The sequence below is a fragment of the Lissotriton vulgaris genome, chromosome 9 (genome assembly GCF_964263255.1).
Source record: "Lissotriton vulgaris chromosome 9, aLisVul1.2, whole genome shotgun sequence".
In the NCBI taxonomy this organism is placed as follows: Eukaryota; Metazoa; Chordata; class Amphibia; order Caudata; family Salamandridae; genus Lissotriton; species Lissotriton vulgaris.
Window position 1 is genome coordinate 1,057,315,747 of NC_141697.1, and position 23,391 is coordinate 1,057,339,137.

Sequence of the window (23,391 nt, forward strand, 5' to 3'; positions counted from 1 at the left end):
TCTTCGAGCTACAGCGTCACCCACTCACCTTGTCGAGGTGGCTACCATCCGGTGCCCTCCTGGTGCCCACTGACTACTGGCTAGTAGTCTCGAACTTGGTCCCCTCTGCTTTCAGGTGTCATCTATCTTCAAGATCCAGGCTTGGATCCAACTGAACTTTCTTCACTGGTCACCGGCCAGCATCTTTTCTTCCGGCTCCTGGTCCGTCTACGAGGATTCCCGACGTCTTTTCAGACCTATGCAGCTGCAGCCCCTGGGCTAGGTAACTTCGGCATTTCGGTGCCCCAGCATAGCCTCACTATCCAAGGGTCAGAATCTACTTTCGTTTTCTCCCTACCAGGTCGGGTTCGCCCGAGAACACTAACTTTCTAATTCCTAGCTACCATAGACTTTTGTCCCGCATCTCGCGTGAGAGTGCACACACTGCACCCGAGTCCCCTAGGCCTCCTAGAAGTAATCTAACGATTCCCTAGTCAAGTCCTAGCGATTCCAAAAGCTATTAGTACTGTACTTACCTGCTAGGAATTTCGCATTCCACTTTCAGAGTATATGGTTTTCCGTGCCCCTCGGGCATTTGTATATACTGTGCTAACTTAAGTATTTTTGTAAGAGTTTTGGTTTGTGCTTAGTACCCTGTCCTCATAAAGAGTACAGGGCTGTTGTGATCTTTAAATAAATAACTGTTTATTTTCATAACACTTGTGTGGTGTCCTTTCACTTGGTATTCAAGGGGTATATGTGTGGTAAACAGCTGGCTTAACACGCCCTCTCGAGTCTTTAGCCTTAGACTGCTCGTATCCACGCTACTAGGATAGCTGGTCTATAAGGTTGACTTACAACCAATCATCAATAAGGGTTGCTGGACTGATACATAGTGTTCACTAGAATAGTGAGCACTGCATATCAGGCCACCTTCTCACATGGCCGACCTGCCATAGATGGTCAACGGCATACGGGACCACACCTTAATGTCCGCCTAAGTCCGTTCCCAAACCGGCACCACATTGCACTCCCAAGCCACCGCTGGGATCTCGGTAAGAAACACCCCTAGGTATTTAATTCCTCCTGTGGCCTGCGGGATCTCTGCAGCCCAGTCTCCGACCGACAGACCTCTTCCCAACACCCAGAGAGTGGATTGACGCGGATTCACGTACAGGCCCGATGTCTCACCAAAGATCTATAGGATGCGCATGAGGCGGGCCCGGACTTATTAAGTTCCACGAGGAAAAACAACACGTCGTCCGCATAAAGTGCTATGCGGTCAGACAGGTCACCAGTCCACTCAAAGCCCCTCATCTGCGCGTCAATTCGGACCCAGGCGGCTAGGGGGTTCCATGGCTAGGGCGAATAAGTAAGGCGAGAGGGGACAACCCTGTCTGGTGCCCCTCCGGATGGGAAAGGTCGAGGACGCCACCCCCGCTACCCGAACCGAGGCCGTAAGTTCAGTATAGAGCAGTTTCACATATGACAGGAATACCGGCCCTAGGTTCAGCCGCGGCAGCAGCGAGAAGAGGTACGTCCAGCTGAGTGAGTCGAACGCCCTGTCCATGTCTGCCAAAAAGAACGCCGCTTGCACCCCGGATGATTGAATTGCTGCGACCGCTACATTGGCCGGCCTGATATTGTGCCGCGTCGCCCGCTTGGGCATAAATCCGGCTTGGTCCGGATGTATGAGGTCGGAGATGTAGGGCAACAATCTATTGGCCAGAGCCTTAGCTAATACCTTGGCCTCCACATTCAATAAGGAAATCGGGCGATATGATGCGTATTGCTCGGGGGCCGACCCGGTTTATGAAAGACAACCACCTCAGCATTTCTCCAGTCTTGGGGCAAGCAACCCAGTTCCCGTGCCTCTTCCACTACCGCTCTGTATTGGGTTCCTAACTGGAGATGAAATTTCTTAAAGAATTCACTGGGGAAGCCGTTGGGGCCAGGGGCTTTCCCCTTATTGAGTTCCCCAAGAGCGGTTCCTAGCTCTTTCTCAGTCAAAGGTTTATCCAGGCTTTCGCGGGCTTCATCTGAGAGCGCCCGTGGCGGTAAATCCGCTATAAACTTGTCTATCAAATCCTCACTAATGCACTCATGCGGGGAGTATAGGTCGGCATAGTAGGTTGCAAAGCCTTCCGAGAGCGACTTGGGATCAGTTATCAGGGTGCCGGACTCATCTTGTATTCTCGGAGGGGTCTGGGTTTGAAACTGGCCCTGGCACAACCTATGCAACATCGTCCCAGATTTGTCCCCCCATTGGTGCACCCTGCTCCGGGTCGCCAGCCACATATGCCGCGCCTCATCAAGTAGCAATGAGGCGTAGGACTGTTGCGCTAGCAGCAGTTGCTCCAGCACCCGGTCTTCCCCTCCCGAACTACCACGCTGCTCTAAATCCCGTATGACCTCCTCTGCTTGATCAAGAGTCTCCCTGCGCCGCCTCTTGGCCGCCATACACCATGCTATATCTATGCCTCTCAATGTGGGCTTCATGGCTTCCCAGAGCGTTGTCTTATTCGCCACCGTTCCAGTATTCTCAGCCAAGTACTGCGCTATGGCTTTCCGCATGTGGGCCTGGTAATCCCCAAGCTGTAGATGCCACACTGACAGGCGCCAACAAAACTGCTGTTGCCTCCGGTCTAATCTCATGGTGACCGCCACCGGCGAATGGTCCGACAGCTCCAGTGGCAAAATATCCGCGGCCTCCACCCTACCCTGAGCCGCCAGAGGGACAAAGATGTAGTCCAGCCTAGAGAATGAGTGATGTACTGCCGAGAGGAAGGTGTATTCACGCTGCGTGCCATGCATATATCTCCATGTGTCCACCCATCCCAGATTTCTGATCGTATCATGCAATCTGGTACGTCCGGGTACTACTGTCCCCCCCCCCCAGGCCTGCATCTGTCGCACGCCTGATCAATCACATGGTTCCAGTCGCCCCCAATGACAGTCAACACATTTGGGATAGGCGCCTACACTGTCAAGCTCTTTTCAACCAGGGACCACTGCAAGGGGGGTGGGGCATACACGCAGCCAAACACTACATCTTCGTCTCCAAGCGTACCTTGAATAAAATTGTATCTACCTTGTGGATCCTGCCAATGAGTGGAGTGCACATATGGGACCCTGCGGTGCACTAAAATGGCCATGCCTCTGGACCCCCTGGTAAAACCTGCATGTAAAACCTGACTGTAACCAAAGCGCTGAAGGCATAGTGTTTTAGTCCCCAGAAAGTTCGTTTCCTGCAGCATAAAAACATCCGCCCCCACTCTTTTAGCCTGTTTCAGAACCGCTCCCCGCTTGATCTTGTCTAGCATCCCTCTTACGTTCCAGCTAAGGGCCCGAAGTGTGGCCCCAGGCCCAGCGGCCCCTCTATCCAGGCTCCACATCATGGACCCTTCGCAGCCAGCATCCATAACACATACCATCTACGTGTGCTTCCAGCCACCATCTCGATCGCATCCGAACCGTGCAGTCCCCCCCAATCCAACATCTACCAACTTCCCAGAACTCCCCCCCCACCCCCACCCCATACCTCAAGAAACAATGAAGTATCTGTTGCGGTGCAGCATGGCTTCCGCCTCCAACATGAGACCGACAACTCACCCCACCAATGGATCCCCATATCTGCAGTTAACTCACCCAACACCTACTCCCTACCACCCTCGCCTGAAAGGAACCCCCCTGCCCACCCATGTACTCCCCCCCCCATCCACCATCGCCCCTCATCCGGTCATGCGGTTTCACACAAGGCACAGGCACCTCGCTCTATCCCCATGCTCTCTCCCCAGGAAGAAGGGAATTAAGACAATGAGTCCGCAATATGTTTCTGAGTGCCCTCACGTGCCCTTCTTCTGTCTCTCTGCCCTTAAGTCGGGAGGATCGTGTCTGCGTATCATCGTGTGAAGAGTCCGAGTCCCGTCCCGGGGGAGTGTGCGGCTTCACAGGTCAAATTTCATCTGTCCATTGAAACACATCCTCCGGGGAATCAAAGAAGTGAGTGCGAGATTGGAAGATAACTCAGGCGGGCTGGATAAAGAAGCGCATATTGTATTTTCAGACCGCGCAAACGTGCCTTGGCCGCCGTGAAGGACTGGCGCTGCTGTTGTACTAAGCGGGTATAGTCAGGAAAGATCAGGATCGTGTGATTTTCATATCGCAGTGGTTCTTTCGCTCTTGCCTGTTTGGGGATCACATCTCTGTCATGGTAATTGAGAAGCTTCGCAATCACCAGCCGCGGTCTCGCTCCCTCAGGCGGTTTTTGCATCAGGGACCGGTGCGCCCTTTCTATCACAAAACAACTGGAGAGGGCCCCGGGCGAAATCCAGCTTTCAAGCCACTGGGTCAGGAAGCCCTCCATATCTCCCTTCTCACATCCTTCCGGCAGACCTACAAAACGGAGGTTGTTGCGCCTGGCGCGCCCTTCTGCGTCCTCCATCCGGAGAGCCAGGCCCTTTTGATTAGATTCCAGGGCAACCACTTTGCGTTTGAGAGTCACCACATCGTCCTCCACCCCAGATATCCGAGTTTCGGCTTCTGTGATGCGGGAGACCGCGTTCCGCAGGTCCTGGTGAAGGAGCGTAACTTCTGACCCCACTGCCCCAATTTTGGCGTCCAACGCGTCTCGGGACTGGGTAATGGCTGCCATCAGGGCAGCATTGTCTGGCCCGGTCGTCTGGGATCCACCGGAGGCCCCGGCACTGCCTCCCGGCCCTGTGAACTTGTCAATGGGCCCCTGCTTAGGGCCCCCTCCGTCTCCACCTGCCCAGCGAGTCATGATGAGTGTGCTGCTCTAAGCTCCCTTTTCATATGTCTTTACAGAAACAACCATTTCCTTGCGATTTACCGACACCACGGCACATTCTTTGCCACATGCAGGTAAAAGTCCACCTCATGGTGTGGAGTCACTGTTCATTGTTTTTGCTACAATACTATGGTACTTAACCCTGACACCCATTCTGTATATTATTACAGACTCACTGTTCCCAGTCCCCGTCCTGAAGAGAACCGTCAATAATCCGGTTCGAAACGCGTCGACACTTCCACCCTGTGGTTATTCAAAAGGGTGCACCTAGGAAAAGAAACTGTCTACCATTTGGGACCCTAGTGGTGCAACCCAATATAAACATTGAACCACAGCTTTGTCAGGCAGGCAGGCGTCCCACTCCATCTGTCCCCGCCTGTCGCTTGGTTTCACATCCCCATGGACTGGTTGTACCCTTGCTTTTTGTGCGAATTTTTCACTGTATATAAATGCAATTAATTTTTGAATACTGAATTACGTCATTGCTTTTGGTGTGTCATTTCTATTTGTCCTTATTCATTGTGTTTCATTCACTCTGTAAATATTGTATATTTGTACGTGTGTATAAGTGTAGATATTGTACCCATGAATTCACTGTCGTGACAGTCTTTGGTTTGCCCATGTGTTTTTGAAATTTTGAAAAACCAGATAAAAAGAAAATAAATTTGTTTTGGTACATAAGACTGTGGTTACGTAGTACATATTGACTGCGTTGCTGTTACTCATGATATGAACTTTCCCTATCCAGCCATTTTGTTCTGTTTACGCTCTAAGAATTGGGGCGGCCAAGCAGGTACTCGTCGGGTTACCGCCCCCTATGCCACCAATCAGGGGGGCCCCCACCGCGGTCCGAATCGACCGCTGAATAGTCAGGCCAGGCACACTACCTCGATGTCCAGTGGCCCCGATCGCGCCCCCCTGAGTCAAGGCCCAGCCGCGGCCTGTTCTCAACCACCCCCGACCTGCATCTGGCGTGGCGCTTATCTTCCCGCTGCTGCTTTGGGGGCCCCCTCTGTCCGCTACCTCAGGGAATGGGCGCTTGGTCCCCCGCTTCCCAGCCGCTCCGCAGGGGCTCTCTGTGTTGGCAGCTGGGCTCACCTGGTCCCACGATGGCAGACTGCCAGTGTCCTCTACTGCCGGGCCCCGAGCCTCCTCGCTGACGCACTGCTGGGTGTCATTAAAATCGAGGCCCCGGACTACCGCTGCCGCTCCAGGCCTCTGCGCCGCCGCTGGATCTCCCGGGTCACCACCACTCCAGAACTTTGCTCCGCACCGCCCAGGGCCCAGAGAAGGAAGAGGGGCACTCGCCTGGCTGTTCCGCTCCTACTGCGTGGTGTCTGCCTTTTGAGCGGGCCGCTTTGCTTGGCCGCCTCCTGCAGGGCCGCCGAGTGGGACCAGTGCCTCCCAAAGCAAAGCCGAGGCGACCCCCAAACGTCCAAGGCCGGGCGCGGCCCTCCGCCGCCACAGGTCCGCCGCCTGTCAGCCGAGCTCCGGCCGCCTCCGTAGGGTGGTAGTCCGGGTCGCGAAACTCGAGCTCCCCGGCTCACGGAGGCCGCCCAGGCCGCGCTGCGTCTGTCCGCCCTCGCTCGTCTCCGGTGGCGCCGAGCCGGCCCAAAGTGTGTCGATGTGGGCTCCGCGGCCCCCGCAGAAAAAACACCCCTCGGGCCGCAGTGAAATGGGTAGAAGAAGGATGTTTCGACGGATAATCGGCTGGCGGGGACGGAGCTCAACTAGGCTGTGTCCACCATGCTTGCCATCCAAGCCACGCCCCCCCAAAAAAATATATATATATATTTAAAAATAAATAGTTTTAAAAAATGTAGTAAATCAGTATCAAGAAAATAAATTCACTGAAAAAAAACATAGGTTTCAGATATGTTGTAGTTAGGAATTAGCATTTAAAAAACCTTTGAAATTCACTTAAAAACCCATATGTTTCAGACATGTTATATATAGTTAGGAATTAACATTTAAAAAACCTTAGAAATTCACTGAAAAAACCATAGGTTTTCAGGGGTGTTATAGTTAGCTGGACATTTCACTCATACAAAACCACTGAGTCTTATGTATACTTATTTATATACAACAATTGCCACATACACTACCTTTTATATTTCTAATTTGTTGGACATGTATCATTGAGAAATATATTTACTCATCACCACACCCATAAAGAGATTCACTCACCCAAACAACTGTTTCCACATACAGTCTTAACCTCATATACCTACTAAATCAACTATTCACACCCCTCCCACCCAACCACACACACATTCACTATCCCATACAAATACTCACTTAACTAATTAATAACTAATATATACTTTCACATAGCTAGTAACCAATTTATGTAGTAGTTTACACAACAAGAGATAGAGTGATACAGGTATTCACACAGTTTAATCACTATCCCATATATTCAGTGAGACACTTTAAATTAGTCATTTAGACAGCCAATCACAGTGCTACTAAATCCTCCATCCAAACACGTATACATCCACTCAGTCTTCAATGCAGATTGCTATATATATATATAATACTTATTTAAATATCGAACCAAACCACATTCACTGGATGATGTCATCAGTGATGTCATCAGTGATGTCATTTGAGATATCATCAGTGAAGTCGTCAGTGATGTCACTGACCATGCCATGAATGATGTAATATGTGACATCATCAGCAGTGGATTGAGGGCGCGCGAGTTATACTTAGTACAACTAACTATAACGGACGAATTTCAAAGGTTTTGTACGAGTGAAATATCCAGGTACCTATTACACCCCTAAAACCTATGGTTTTTTCAGTGAATATATATATATATATATATATATATATATATATATATATATATATATATATATATATATATATATATGTATCCTTGACTTACTGGCAGAAACTATGGCTGTAAACACCCTCAAGGTATTCCATTGTCTGCGATGCCATCTTTACTTACATTTCAAAAGTTTTACGTTATCTTGCAGTCAATATGAGTTCTTTTTTTTAAAGATGTGTATCTGTATGTGTTTTCTTAATACTGCATGCAGGTCTCTCTGCAGAGTGCACAGCGCAATATGTGTCTATTCTAAATGTGATAACACGTGAGGTATGCAGATGGAGGACTTCAGAAAGATGTGAAGAGAAATAAATGTCTAACAAAATGGGAGACTCATACATGTCATCATTTCAGAACAGGAAAGGGAGAGGTTCTGTAAAAACAATTGAGGGGAATATGTGTTCCCTGTGGACTTCTATTGAAGTAGAGACCATTTCAAGTGGGAGACAGACAAAATACATTTTTGCATTAAAAAAATCAGGGGTCTCCCAATTGAATCGGGTCTGTTGGCACTTGGACACTGCAGAAGAAAGTGGTGTGAAGCAGAGAAATTAACTGTCTGGGTCGCTACAAAGGACCCTATCATTTACAGAGCCAGCCCTGCCAAGTGTCACACATCTTGTGTGACACTAATGCATTTTACATTACCGCATTGCCGCATGTAAAACGACTGTCATGCAAATCAGCGTACTTAAAAGCTGAGTGTTTTACCGTTTTTTATGGTTTGTAAAGTCTGATATTTTGTTAGATTTCAGAAACACAAAGCTGACGGGCCTCAACAGCCTACACGACTTCTGCTATGCTTTGCTTGTTCAACCTGATTAGACGGTATTTTGCTTGTTATGTAGGTATGCTGACCTGTCCAACCTCCCCCTGGCACTAATGGATCAGTATTAATATGCACGTGCGTGCAGCCTTATGGCCTGCTCAACACAGAGAAGTTTACTAGTGCCAGCAGTCCATGGAGTGTTAGTGCTGCTAAAGGACGAAGTTCAGCAGCGGCCTGGTTTGTGTCAGGGACTGAAAGGCTCGGCGCAGGCAGAATGTTTTCAATTTTAAATTCCTATTGCAACAAGCTGCTTCCAAAGAGCTTTCCCTTATCTTCTTTGCTTGCGAGAAAGGGTCACTCATAGTCATTGAATGTCACCCATAATTAAACTAAAATTACAAAAATGTCACACATAGCAATCTGGAACCTTGGCAGCTATGCAGAGACCATTGTAATATTTAATTCAGAGTCTCCTATTTTCAGAATTTCACCGCTGCAGGGTATAGGAGCCAAGTTTCCCAGGTCCATATCTGATGTACTGGACCATTACAGGTTTTTTTTTCTATTAAGGGACTTGTGTTTCGGTATTATTATAGAATAAACAAGAATACGGGTCCCAGAATTCAAAGGAAAAAGAACTGGAGTAACACATTAGTGACGTGTTCTCTTCATACCTGGACCTGGGAAACTTGACACTGAAACATTTTCAAGTCTTAGTTTAGTTAACATGTTTTCAGCCACGCTCTTAATCTTAATTACATAGCCCAGGGCTCTCGTAAGAAAGTCCCAATTAGTTTATTTGGCTACACCAGATTGCCCCACCTTCTTCGCCCCAAGACAAGTAAAGCGCTTCATAGCGGTGTCGTTGCTGCTCGTGCTGACTCTTCCCCGCCTCACCAGGAACTGCAAAGGTGACGTCATAGAGGTCCCTGCCGTGGGCGTGTTGAAGTTGCTTGCCGAGCAAGGGTTGGGAGTCTTGAGACTTCTAGTAATAGAAGCAAGTTTGAGTTTCTGTTTGTACACGAAATAGGTGGAGCACGCATAGCATTAACACGGAAGCCCGCTGAAGTCTGTGAGAATGTCTCTGCCGCGCGTTTCTTTTATAACTTGTTTTTTGCGCTTTTCCCCCTGTTGACTTATTAATAGGCGGGGGCGAAATTAAATGACATACTTTAGAGCGACGAATGGGAACTTTGTAGTCGTTTTACGCACCTCAAATATTTTATATATTTGAACTTATCCAATGAATTGATTTGAATGTATGAAAGCGTGGCGGCTCAAAAAGTTAAATCTAAAATGCCCTCGATTTGTCCACTCACGATGACTCTATGATTATGGAAAAGAAGACTGATGGGCGACTTTCAGGTAATGACATATAGCGGCAAGTTGTTATTTAAAATTACCTTTACAATTATTAAAATGGCTTGATCAGAGACTGTGCCACAAGGGCATAAGTTTGCCCGGATAGATTTTCCTTTCATGTGCTAGTATAGTGGTTTCCATAGATCTAAATAAAAAAAAGTTCCAGAATGCAAAAAAATTGGTATGTGAAAAACTTTGAACTGCTAACTGGATGTTCTTTAGACCTGCAGACATTGTTTATATAGCGCTTACTACACCTGATGAGGCGTCAAAGTTCTTTTTCGGCGAGTAGCATGCTACTCCGCAACCCATAAAGGATTTGTGTTGAATTAATATAGTGAAATATGAAAGTACATTGAGTGGTGGATAGGTTAGTCAGTTATTTGGATTCAGAAGAATAGCGGAGGGATAGAAGAGGGAAAAAGGTTTGCATTTACATATCGCTTGTTACCCTTGATGGGGTGTTGAAGCGCTTTTTTCTGCGAATAGCACGCTGCTCCGGAACCCATAAAGGATTAGTGGTGAATTAGTGTATTGAAATATGAAAGTAATTTGACTGGTGAATATTAGTCAGTTATATGGATTGAGAAGGGTTGCAGAGGGATAGAAGCGGGACAAAGGTTTGCATATATTGCGCTTGTTACCCCTGATGGGGTGGTGAAGCGCTTTTTCGGCGAGTAGCACGCTACTCCAGAACCCATAAAGGATTAGTGGTGAATTAGTAAAGTGAAATATGAAAGTAATTTGAGTGGTGGATGTTAGCCAGTTATTTGGATTGAGACGGATAGCGGAAAGATAAAAGAGGGAAACAAGCACTGGCGTTGCCAATAGGTTTCGCATTTGGAAAGTTGGAGCTATTGGTTTTGTAAATGACATTTTATATTTATATATTGTTATTGACAATAACGATATATAAATATAAAATGTATTTTACAAAACCAATAGCTCCAACTTTCCAAATGCGAAACCTATTGGCAACGCCAGTTCTTGTTCTTGTTGGCAGGATTTACAATTCCGACCACAGATCACAGAATGTCTTCACTCCTGACCGTTTATTCTTCCGGAATCCGTTGCTAGTCTGAGTGGCTTCTGAGATTGGACTGGCTACAAAAATGGACTGCTGACTGCCTTTCCTTTTAGAGATGAATGTCTTGGGTGTATGAGTGGCAGGTTTGTTTCCCTTCCTCTTGCATTCTTTAACTGGGCTGGCCTCGGAGAAAAGGCAGCTACCCAGAAGAGCCCCAGGGAAGCTTAAGTGTTAAAAGTGGCGGCGGTGTGCGAACCACAGCAGGTGAGAAGCGAATGTGAACAGCCATTTGCTAAACACTAAAACTAAGTTTCAGGCAGGATCTTCTACATACTAACACATGGGCTTACAGTGACAGAACGAAAGATGCAACATTTTCATTGACCGTGTAGCACCTGTCTGAAAACGCTGCTGATATGAAGTAATTAGTATTTTCTTAATGTTATAAACGCAGTTTTTTTTAAGCATCCCTTTGAGCGTGTCGCAAAACATGAACTTCTTATGCACGGTATCTGCTTTAGATGAAAGTGGGTAAAGTTTACTTCAGTCTTATATCTCACAAATCGACTTCCCAAAAACCTTAGTACATAATTATGATTGCTTTACCAAAGTGTCAATTATGGCAATCATTTGAGGAAAAAAGTTTGTCTTTTTCACAGCATGTAGCTGGAGCCTGATCAAAAAGTCTCACGTCCCCAAAAGGTAAAAAAATAACAATTAAAAAAAGAAACAACGAAAAGTAGTGAGTCGAGGGAAGATACGTGTTTCCGACAGGCAGTATTTTCCTGTTCCACATTCTCAAGAGCCCATCATTGACAGACATCTACAAACACTTGAGCTGCAAACTTGGTGTAACGATTCTGGATCACCTAGAGGGGTTTATTGTGAATGCCTTTAAGTCAAAAGGGCAACAGAGTTCCTTTCTTGGTTTTAAATACTTTATGAAGCACCCTAATCTTGTGAGGAAGTTGGTTTACGTTAAGTTTACTGAGTGCCTGGCTAATGTCTGGACCACCATTAATATTGTGACAAGAAGCAGCTAGAGATAAACATGATCCAGGCGTTCCTTACAACATGCGGCTAGGAGGTGGAGTAGTGAAAATGAGTGGTAATCGGTGCCGTTCACCGAAGAAAAAAGTAAAGTTTTCAGGTTTTATTTTCCACGGCGGGAGAGCCTGGGGCGGGAATGCGAGCGAGGGGAGGCAGGCGGATTAGGGAGATGCTCATGCTTGTGTGGTCAGTGTTGGAATCAGTGGGCCCATGTCATCTGAGAGCTCTCCATTTCGGTGTTCTGTCTGTGCCAAAGCAGCACTGTGTGAAAGAATTGTGTATTATATATACACTGTATATATCGCAGACTTAAGTTTTCAAATCTGTTCGTGGTCCTGATAAGAGCCACGAAGCGTCTTTAAATCTGATTTAATCATTGCTGTGCGTTTGTTCGTTGGTACTGTTTTGGTGCAACAGACTTTTTTGCTGCCACCTTTGGTCACGCATCTTGCTTTTACTGCAGGCCATTAGGCAATGTGTGTGAATTATTTTCGAGCATGCACTGCCCTGCAGGAGGTGTGACTGGGCAGGACAGCCAGTTTCTGAAGCACCCAGACATCAAGGCGACAAGTGCCGCTCAAAGGAGAATGAGTGATTTATTCAGACGCTCTTCTGCAGTGATAAACATCCTGATCAGAGGCAAAGTTGAAAAAAAAAATCACGGACTCAGGCCTGATTTGTCAGACAAGTCCTTACACATGGGAGCTGCTGTGGGTGGATCACGAACCTTCCGCTTCCAAATATTACAGTAATGCACAAACAAATATACTGCCTAATTTGTGTTACCTTGTGAATAGAAACAAGAGAATCGTGCATGGGAAGCCTGATGCCACTGTTCGAAGTGACAAAGCATACGTGTTGGTTCCCAAACTGTATGCTTGTTGCGTGGCGCCCCAAGTTACTTTTCACGGAGCACTGTACTGCTGTGACACAATCACTGTAGCGTTAATTTTAATTGACAAAAAAATAGCCAGCTCGAAGAGGTGATGGGGTCAGGCAAGCAGTGTTATGGGAGGGGTGAGGGGGTCAGCCCGCTTAAAGCAAAAGTGAATATTAAAAAACGAAGTCTGATGTTGCATGAAGCGAGGGTCAGCTGTGGAGTGGGGAGGGGAGCGCTGGGGAAGCAACAGATGCATGTATTCATGTAGAGTGTTAGAAAGAAAGACGGAGAGGAAGACCGAGGGGAGGCAGGCAGATTAGGAGGGAAGCGGGATGGGGGCGGGAAAGCCTTGTGGGGGGGGCGTGAATGCGCGAGGGGAGGCAGGCGGATTAGGAGGGAAACCTGATGGAGCGGGAGAGCCTGGTGGGGGGGGGCGTGAATGCGAGCGAGGGGAGGCAGGCGGATTAGGGAGATGCTCGTGCTTGTGTGGTCACGTGACCCGCTTTTGTGGTCACGTGACCTCACATGCACTGTAAAGAAACTGCAGTGGTTTCACTAGTCGATCAAGCCCTTGAATTTTCGCCTATTCCATTCGCAAGCGAATGGTAATAGGCGAAACCTTAAAAGGTTTGCATTTATATAGTGCTTGCTACCCCTGAGGAGGTGTTGAAGTGATTTTTCGGCGAGTAGCACGCTACTCTGGAACCCATAAAATATTAGTGGTGAATTAGTATAGTGAAATATGAAATTTGAGAAGTGGACATGTTAGTCTGTTATTTTGATTGGAAAGGATAGTGGAGGGATAGAAGAGTGAAGGGTTTAGACTTTTTTTTAAAGGTCATAAAAGTAGTAGGAGGCTTGAGATGAGTAAAAAAGGGATGTGGAGGGGAAGAGTCAGAGGGAAGAGTTTTGAAGGGCTTGTTTTTGGGGATGAGTATAGTAAAAGAGGTGTCAGAAGCTGCAAGGAGAGGTAGAGTAAGGGTGAGACTAGAAAGGGCTATTTTGCGGATCATAGTAGTGATATGGGGGTTGAGATGAATGAGAGAGTCAATATAGAGGGTATATTGATAGAGGTATCGGATGAGAAATAGGGTTGTGCATTGGAAAGAGTATTAGAAAGAGGTTGAGTTTGAGGTAGAAGATATATTGAGAGAGGTATGGGGTGAGAAATAGGGTAGTGCATTGGATATGCTGAATTAGAAGAAAGTAATGAATATATAAATCCATAAGTACATGGAAAGTTTATAGATGCATAAAGGGAGGAAGTATATGTAGATTCAAGATATTGATAGAGGTATAGGGTGAGAAATAGGGTAGTGCATTTAATATGCTTTTTTTTGGGGGGGGGGGTAGTAAATATATAGATCCAAGTACATGGAAGGTATGTAGATGCATAAAAGAAGAAAGTATATGTAGATTAGAGATGCATTCGAAAAACTATGGTTTTCAACTGCTGTACTTAAACATTTTTTTAAACAATTATTCTACATGTTTATACAAATCAATACACATATATAGGTACATATCTATAATACAAATAAATACTTATATACTTTGAGATATGCTGTTTGCGTATGGTGCTTATGTGGGGGAAGAGACAATTGTTTTGTAGTTTTCTGAAGATAAGGTGGCTGTCGTGGATCTTATATTGGGGGTTTCATATTTTGGCTGCTTGAACAGAGAAGGATGTGCCGCCCATGGATTTTAAGGCGAGGTGCCACTCTAGAGCGGAGGGTATTATTTTGAATGTGTTTGGTGATTTTCTTTCTGATAAAGAGCGGTCCCATTCCATGTATCATTTTGTGGGTGATACCAAGCAGCTTAAACGTGGATCTTCTGGCAACCGGTAACCACTGCAGGACTTTCAAGGCAGGGGAGATGTGGTCTTGCGCTTTGATATGCAAGAGTAGTCTGGCAGCCGAGTTCTGAATTCGTTGTCGTCTTTTCATAGTCGTTAAAGGTGATCCATGGTAGGGGCTATTGGTGTAATCGAGTTTGGTCAGAACAAGGGAGATGGTAGCTTGGGCCTTGTGTGGAAATCCCAAATAGGGAAAGATTAGTTGCAGAGTTTTTATAGTAACAAAGCATGATTTTGCTAGTTTGTCCACTTGGGCATTATTCGATAACCTGCAGTCTATGGTCCTTCTGAGGTTTCTTACTCCCTTTGATACTTTAGGAGGTGATCCCAGTTCATCAGGCCAGACGGCAAGTGGGTTAGAATGTTTCCAATCGCCACACATGAGTATATCCGTTTTGGAAGCATTCAATTTGAGATGGCTCCAAGTCATCCATTGATTCAGAGCTCTGAGACAACTGAAAATTGGCGAGTTTCCAATGTCTTTGGGGCAATCCAGTTGAAGGAGCATTTGCGTGTCATCTGCATAGTTATAGCACATGAGGTAAAATCGATTGATCAGTACCGGTAATTACTTCATGTAGATGTTGAGAAGCATGGGCGAGATGATAGAGCCTTGAGGGACCCCAACTTTTGTGGAGTACGGTTTGGACGAGAAAGGTGGGGTATGGATGACATTAGTTCATTTTCGAAGGTAGGACTTGGTACAGTATAAAGCAGTCCCCTCTATGCCGGCTTTGTAGAGTCTTTGTATGAGTGTCATGGTCAACCATGTCAAAGGCAGCCGAGAGGTCCAAGAGGAGTAGCGCCCCATGCCTCCAAACCCTCAGTGACTTTGTCGTCTGTGTGAGAGAGCTGCATATGATGTTCCTCAGCAATACCCCATTCCAACACATCTTTTACCCATAAAGTCCCCCTAATAAGTCTTGGACCCATCCATCCTCTCCTAGGAGCAATGTCAATTGAAGGAGTTTATATGACGTCCTGAGCCCCTTGGGTCTCTTGACCCCCCTAACAGACAGGCACTAGGGATCAAAGGGACAACAATGCCCAATATTTCAAAGACACGGGGTACTACCATTTCCCAGAATCTACAGACCTCTACACAGTGCCAAGCAAGATGTAAGAAAGTGGCCAGTCCTTCCTGTAGCGTAGACAATATGCCCCTCTACTCGGGTCAATGCAATTGAGCCTGGCAGGTGTCATGTAAGTACAGTGTAAATAGTTAAAATTGATTAGTTTGAACTGATTATTGGAAGACACCTTGTTTACAAGATTACATGCATGATTCCAATCTGCATCTTCCAGAAACCCTCCTAATTTCATCTCCCATGCAGCTCTTGCCTTATAATCTCCATGTGTTTGGTCCTCGCAGAGTGCCCTGTTGAAGAGGGAACTGATATGTCTGGGAGTCGCTTCTCCCAATTGTCCGCATACGCGAGCCAGAGGGCAGCGTGCTGGAGATGTGTCACATTTGGAGATGTGTCACATTGTAATATAGGGGAATGGCTGGAACAGCTAAGCCACAATCCTCCATATCCCTTTTCAAGACTGAGAGAGCAACCCTACTATGCTTCCCTGCCCATACGAAGGAGACTAAATAGAGTCTGAAAAAAGACTCCTGCAAGGGGAAAGAGCACATTTTTAAATAAATATAAGCATTGTGGAAGGAAGACCTTCTTTGCCACTGCCGTCCTTCCCATAACAGACAGGGGATTGTATTCCAGAACGCAATCGATTTAGTACGTTTCCTCACCACACGATCCACATTAAGGTGATGGTGTTCCACCGTTGTCTTAATAACCATAATGCTCAATTATCGAAATCCCTCTATTTACCATCAGATGCCCAAGTCCGGCAGTTGGTCCTGTGGTAATAGAGCCGTTCGGCCTTGGGAAAACAACAGTGTTTTACTAATAATATTTATTCGCAGGCCTGATACCAGTCTGAAATCCTACAGGCTTTGCATCAATAGCAGGACAGCCTCCGCTGGAGATCAAACGTATACCAATGCATCATCAGCATATAAATGAGATAATGAGTAATTCCAACGACACATATACCCCATTCCTCCAGTTCCTCGCGGAGCCAGATGGTTATGGGCTCTATGGCTAAGGCAAATAAAAGTGGTGATAGCTGGCATCCCTGTGGGGTGCCCGCACAATTAGCCACACATCAGAAATCCCCCCCCACCACTTTAACGCGGGCCACAAGTTGCACATATAACAGTTGTAAACAACCCCTGAAGACCGAGCCAAGGCCCATTCCCTGCAGCACCTCATGTGATCGCTTCACCTAACAGTATCAAATACCTTCTCAATGTCTAAGACATGAGGGCAAGGTCCTTGTCTAATTCCATGGTCTCATCTAATACATGGGTCAAGCACCGTAATTTAGAGGTCAAGCTACGTGCAGGCATAAAGCTGCACTGATCTTCATGAACCAAGGTACTGATGCCTCCTTGTAATCGTTTCACCGACAACTTTCAAAGAATCTTAACATCTGTGTTGATCATACTGATGGGTCTATAGGAGGAGGGATCCTCAGGATCCACGTTCAGTTTCAACATAACTCTGCGATATCCTTCCCTCGTAGTTGGGGTCAAAGTACAAAGATTCTTTGCCTCCATAAAGACGGTTAAGAAATTCTCCCCCCAACGTACCAGCAAAAGCATGATAAAATTCTGGAGGGAAGCCGTCTCCCCCGATGCCTTAGTTCTATTCAGATCCTGGAGTACGGCTATTCCTCCAAAGTAAATTCCTCATCATGGTCACGGGCATCGTCTGGCATGAGACGCTGCAGTTAGTCTCCCCGAAGAAATTGTTCCTCCCTGTTGCGGCAACTGTCCCCAGATTCCCTATACACATTACAAAAGTGTGTTACCAGGGCTTCTAGTATCTTGCTGCTCTGCGTTAACACTGACACCCGCCCCCAGGTCCCAAATCTGTAGGATGTCTGTTAGCCAGGCTAACAGTCGCCCAGATTTATCCCCCTTGCGATGTAGACGTTGCCAGCAAGCGGTAAGGGAAAGTCCGTAAAGGGACTCCCACATTCCTTGTAGGTCCCGTTGGGCCTGTAACACTTCCACTCTAACAGCTGGAGGCCTGTTTCTTCTGTATGTAGCTGCTTTTTCCACCCATGTCTGTCAATACCTGCAATAAGCAGTCTTTAACCCCACGGGTCATTCCGATACAGTGGCCCCGTAGGACAGAGATTAATGACTTCCCACTCCATGGCATGCATCTCAGTCAATCCCCAATTTCTGTCCAAATATGTCTGGAGTGCCTCTCGAAGCATTTCATTACAGGTTACATCAGTCAGGAGATCTGGGGACATACGCCAATGTCTGACTGCCTGCGTGTCCCTCCCCCAAACCAGAAGAAATGCCACAGGTGCATGATCAGACATGTATCTACCCAGGTGTTCAACCCTCTGTACTGCCCCAGAGTCTAGTCCTGTAATCAGGAGCCGGTCCAGGTGGCTATATGTGGAATGTGTCAATGAATTGCAGTGTCTGTGACGCAAAGTGCGCCAACTATCAAGGAGTTCTAGGTTGTTAATGACCTGGGTGAAGGATTCAGTCATTCGGGGTTTGGTGCCCATTTTGGGTGGATGGGGGTCCAAATGTATCAAGGATGTAATTAAAGTTGCCTGCCAACACTAGAGGTGCCCGTGCGCTGTCTTCCAGCATCCTATGTAGTGTTACATAGAAATGACAGTCGTATACATTTAGTCCGTAGCAGTTGAAAATCCTTATGTCTTTCCCATCAAGCTTGCCCTGTAATATGACATTGCACCCCTCTATATCTGCCTCACTATAAACATGACGGAACTGTACTCCTGGGGCTACCCACATCGCCACTCCCAGGGCATATGAGGAGTAGGTTGCAGAATATAATTGCCCTTGCCACTGTTTACTAACTTTTGCGCCTCCATACCAATAAGGAGGGTTTCCTGCAAGTAGGCTATTTGGATCCCCTGATATTTGAGATATGAGTGGAACCTATATCTCTTCGTATAATTCCTAGACCTCGAACATTCCAGGTAAGAATACCTATTGCCTCAGTCATGTGTGATTACAACCTTTGCTCGCCTCCAAGCTGGCGAGTCCAACAGCAAATCTCCACGAGTCCCTCTCTAACGGATCAGGCCCTGTGAGGAGGCCCCAGCATGGTGTATTGCTCCATTGTGTTCCTCTGTGGGGCCCCACCTGGCTTTTCCCATGTCTCACCAATTCGCCACCATGGCAGCAGTCGTCGTGTATGAAGACAGGCCCCCCACTGCTAGACGTAGCCACAGTATCAGTCTGCATGTCTTATTACTTATCCTGGGCCTTGCCTCTCAGGCCTTATATAACGTAGATAAGCACTCCGTGCCTTTACTCACCGCACCAGGTTTGGGGCAGCACCCCACCTGCAGCCCATCACTTGCCGCCTGGGGAGTCAGCCAAGAGATGCCTCCACACACAACACCATCAAATGGCCATACTCACTCTATGTATCAGAGTGGGGGTTCTGAGCTTATCTGGCCACCATATTAAGGGTATCATTCGACCAGGGCTCTTCCGACACCTTGGCCCCCCACACCTCCGCAGGGTATTTCGCCAGCACCTTTGTCAGACAAGTAGACCCTGCCTCATCACCCCAGGTCATTGGGGAAACTCAATCCAAACGGGGCCCAGGCTCCTTCACCCAGTGCATGTCCGGGGGGGCCCTTACCAAAGACACGCCACCTCACTGGAAATCTAGGTGAGCTGCCACAATCTGCTGCACCTTGTTAAACCTCTACTGCAGCACTAGCACGCAGGGGAGCAGTTGCTTAGTGAATGTAGATTGTGGTGTGTCCTCAGACTACGGCGATCCGCAGCCCTCTGCGCTTGAATGGGGTGATGTCGCAAGGGAGGTCAGCGTCACTCCCAAAATACCTTGCTCCTCATCGCCGCTCGGCCTGGGTACGTTTTCCGGCTCTGATCCATGGTGTCGGTGTCTCCTGGCCTCCTGGATTGCGCGGGTCTCGCCTTCACCGCCTTCTGCACCTCCCGGATCTCAGTCTACGAAGTCTTGTCCCCAGGGCAGCACCAACACTCTGGAGTTGATCTCCTTCGCAGCGCGGCATGAGTGGGAGACACTCCCATAAAAAGTGGTTCAGTGAGGCCACTGTACAAAGAGGATATTCCAGGATTTTAGCAGAGCAGCCACGGAGCCGCTCAGGAACGCGTTCCGCTGGCCATCTTGCTTGGCCATGCCCCCTAGAAACAAAATATTGGAGCCAATAGGAGAGGGTTCCAGCAGCACTTCCCAACCAGTGACCTTCGTGCCTCCATCCATTTTGCCAGCAAAGGCTTGAAAATCACTCCTTTGGATAAGTTCAGTATTGAACATGCAGGATGCTATATGACTTTGTGGGAAGTATGGTAGAAAATATGAGAAATGCTCATTGGGTGTGGCCTTTTGAAAGTGAATCAGACTGAGCCTAAAGATTTTTACGTTTTTGTCTTTATCCATGTAATAATGAATTTGAGACTGGTGAAGAGAGCGAAGAAACCATGGCAATTGATAATTAAATTGGTATTGAGATTAGGAACACTAGAATTTGCATTCCGGCCAAGATATGGAATGTCATATTTTGTGAGAATTGCCAATATAGTGCCTCTAAATAACAGGGATCCATCCAGCAATATGGAATGACAGGAAGGTAGTGCCGTAATTCAGTGTGAAGAAGGGAACGTGATACATTTGTACCAATGGAATGTACTTGAGAAATGTCCCAGTGATGCTGCCTTCTCAGGCCAATGACATAAAAGGACCATCTTATAGAAACTAACCATCGTTCAAAGTAATTGAAAGATGGTAAAGTTAAAATGTATACTGAATGATTTATATGTTTGAAATGACGGGTTGTAAGACGCTAAATATTACAGTATTCATCTCCATATTGCAGGGAATGATAGAAATGTAATATTTTTCAAACAAATATGAAAGTTAGAAATTCGACAGATTTGTTAATACATTTAAGGAGAACAGAAATAACTACTTTATATTGTACGTTTTGTAATGCTTATGATAGGGTGTTCTGTTTAGAGTTATACATATTGAATTGGAGCAGTATTATAAAAAAATTAAATTAATTGTAAGAAATAATGCTACTTAAGCAATTAAAACTGCTGCAATTAATATATATGTGTATATATATATATATATATATATATATATATATATATATATATATATATATATATATATATATATATATATATATATATATATATATATTTATTTTGTGCAAACATGCCCTTCGAAACCAATGGCTTTATGGTAAAACTTTTGGCAATTGTGTGATTGCTCCCTATCTTTTATGCAAACGTTTTTTTAAAGTAAGTGAAAATACTCTTGTAAATACTTTATTTCCGATTCAAGTATTTCCAGCTTTCAAGCTAGCAGTCCCACTGTTATTGTTAAAAAGCAAAAGTGTTAAGTGGAGCAAACCTGAGTTTATGAAGTTGCAAGAAGAACTCTTTAGCAAGAAGCACACACCCCTACTAAATGCTATAGGGATGTTCAGAAGGTTTTGGTCAATAGGATGAGATTTCCTGTCTACTTGTTTTCTCTTTGTAGGGGAAAATAAATTGAGTATATTGGGATGGAAGGGGTCAGCTATGTTTGTGTGCAGTGGAAGTCAGTTAAAAGGGTTAATTTCTGGTACTTATGTATGGCCGCCCAGTACCAAAGGTCTCCTCTGCTTATAGGTTACAGTATGCCCAGGAATTATAACAAACAGTGGCAAATATTAAAAGTCAGCTAGGAAATAATGTGGTTAACAGTTGACAAGCTGGTTCCTTCATCCAGCCCTGGCATTTTTTGTGACATTTATAAGGTAGGCTTTCCTCTGACCACCTTAATGCTCAATCTAAGACAGGAGCTGGGAGAGGTCCTTCATTATCAGCCAAGAAACGCTACTCCTTATATTGTTCTGCAAGAGGCCCTCATTCCTCTTCCTACAGGTCCCATCTGAGCTCATCCACTAGAAAAAACAGATCCTACATTACTGTTCAATTGTGTGAGAAAACCACCCAAGACTCGAGGATTGGCTGCTGCGGAAACATCAGGAGATATCCATAGCTTGCAAATAGGCAGAGCTACATCCAGACCTTAAATGCTTGCTTGAAGGGGAGGCCGGAGTAGAGTGGTGACATGAACTGGACCATACTGCCCTGATACAAGGGCATCATCATCCCCAACCTCCTAGTACCTTGTTACTCCAGAGAGCAGGTACAAAAGCAAGATATTAGTGGTTTATACTTGGAAGGAGAGCATACTAAGGATAGGCGTCACTTTTCAGGCATCCTCTGCTACTTTCACTTTCATATGATATCATCTAGCAGGTTGAATGTCACATCAGCCTGATAAGGGCTTGCCTACCTTCCATTGTGTGGAATTCCACACACAGCTCAGGTAAGTACAGAGGAGTCTCTGACAACAGCAGACTCTACAGGAACACTCCTAATCCCCACAGTAGCCGTCTAGTAACCAAGTGAGTCAATCTTTATCTCAGATCTGACTCTGCATCGCTCTGGGAAAACAATTTAACTCCCTGCAGGCAAACGAATGGGGGATGTTCATTCGGACGATGATGGACCTAGGCATACATTTTGGCTTACATTCTTTGACTCCTACTGAAAAAAACACATTAAGGTGTTGTAAACTTGGCCTATATTCTAAACTGTAAACAAACCTATAATTTCCCTTCAACTGAAAGGTTACAACTTGTGAAATTCTTGTAGGAGGCTGGTCATCTTACTCTCCAAACAGCGGCTTTGAACAATGATATATCTCAGTTGTAAGATGTGAATTATTGCTAGCCTATGCAATTTTTGCTTGAATTAACACATGGGGGCATATGTATCAAGCCCTTTTCCCGGTCGCAAACGGGCCGATTCTCAGAATCGTCCCGTTTGCGAACGGGAAAAGGCCTTTTGGGATGTATCATCCCAAAAGGGCATTGCAAATTAGAGAATCGCAAACTTTGTGATTCTCTATTTTGCGATTGCATTTAAGGAATTGCACATTTTGATTCCTTAAATGCAATGTATGGCGCACAGAAAAAGTGTGATTTGGCATTAAGGAATTGCAAATTACCACTAACTTCAAGTTGATGGTAATTTGCGATTTCTTTGAAAAATGCACTTTTTAGCATTTTTCAAAGTGCCATGTGGCGCACATACAGACCCTTAATGCATGTATGTGCGCCACATGTGCACACATACATATTTCAGGGGTTGCAACAGAGTGTCCTTTTGGCAGCCTTGAAATTGCATTCTCAATTTGCGATTCTCTAATTGTGAATCGCAAATTGGGAATGTCTTCCCATTCATTCCTAAGGGCCTCCTAGCCCATAGGAATGAATGAGAAGGTATTCCTTAATTGCGATTTGCAATTTGCTAATCGCAATTAAGGTATGCCAATGAATCGCAGAATATTTGCAAATTTTTTATTACATCCTGTTTTGCGATTCTCAAATAGCGATTTTCTAAAAATTGCTATTTGAGAATCGCAATAACAGTATTTAATACATATGCCCCATAGTTCGCAATAGCCTGAAGAAGTTCTTGACGTTAAATAAGTCGTAGGCACACCCGAGACTCTAAGAAGCATTGTGTGTGGGAGACAAACTGCTTCCATTTACCATTTAGTAGAAAAAACTACTAAGAGATTGTAGAGCAGATTCAGTAAGATCTGCCTCTTCACACTCTTGGGCTTCGGGCTGGGATGGGGGACCATCAATGGTGGTCTCTCCCCTTCAGGTTCTCTGGCGCCACGCAAC

General features: G+C 46.0%; 1 protein-coding gene across 1 annotated transcript in view; it reads left to right on the forward strand.

The window, feature by feature from the left end:
* Nucleotides 1-9,375: 9,375 nt before the first annotated feature.
* LOC147692791 (calpain-9-like) overlaps nt 9,376-23,391 on the forward strand; it is a 181,107-nt gene continuing 167,091 nt past the window's right edge. Inside the window, exon 1 of the mRNA XM_086939014.1 lies at nt 9,376-9,762. The gene's annotated coding sequence lies outside the window, so the exon portion shown is untranslated. The remainder of the gene's footprint in view (nt 9,763-23,391) is intronic.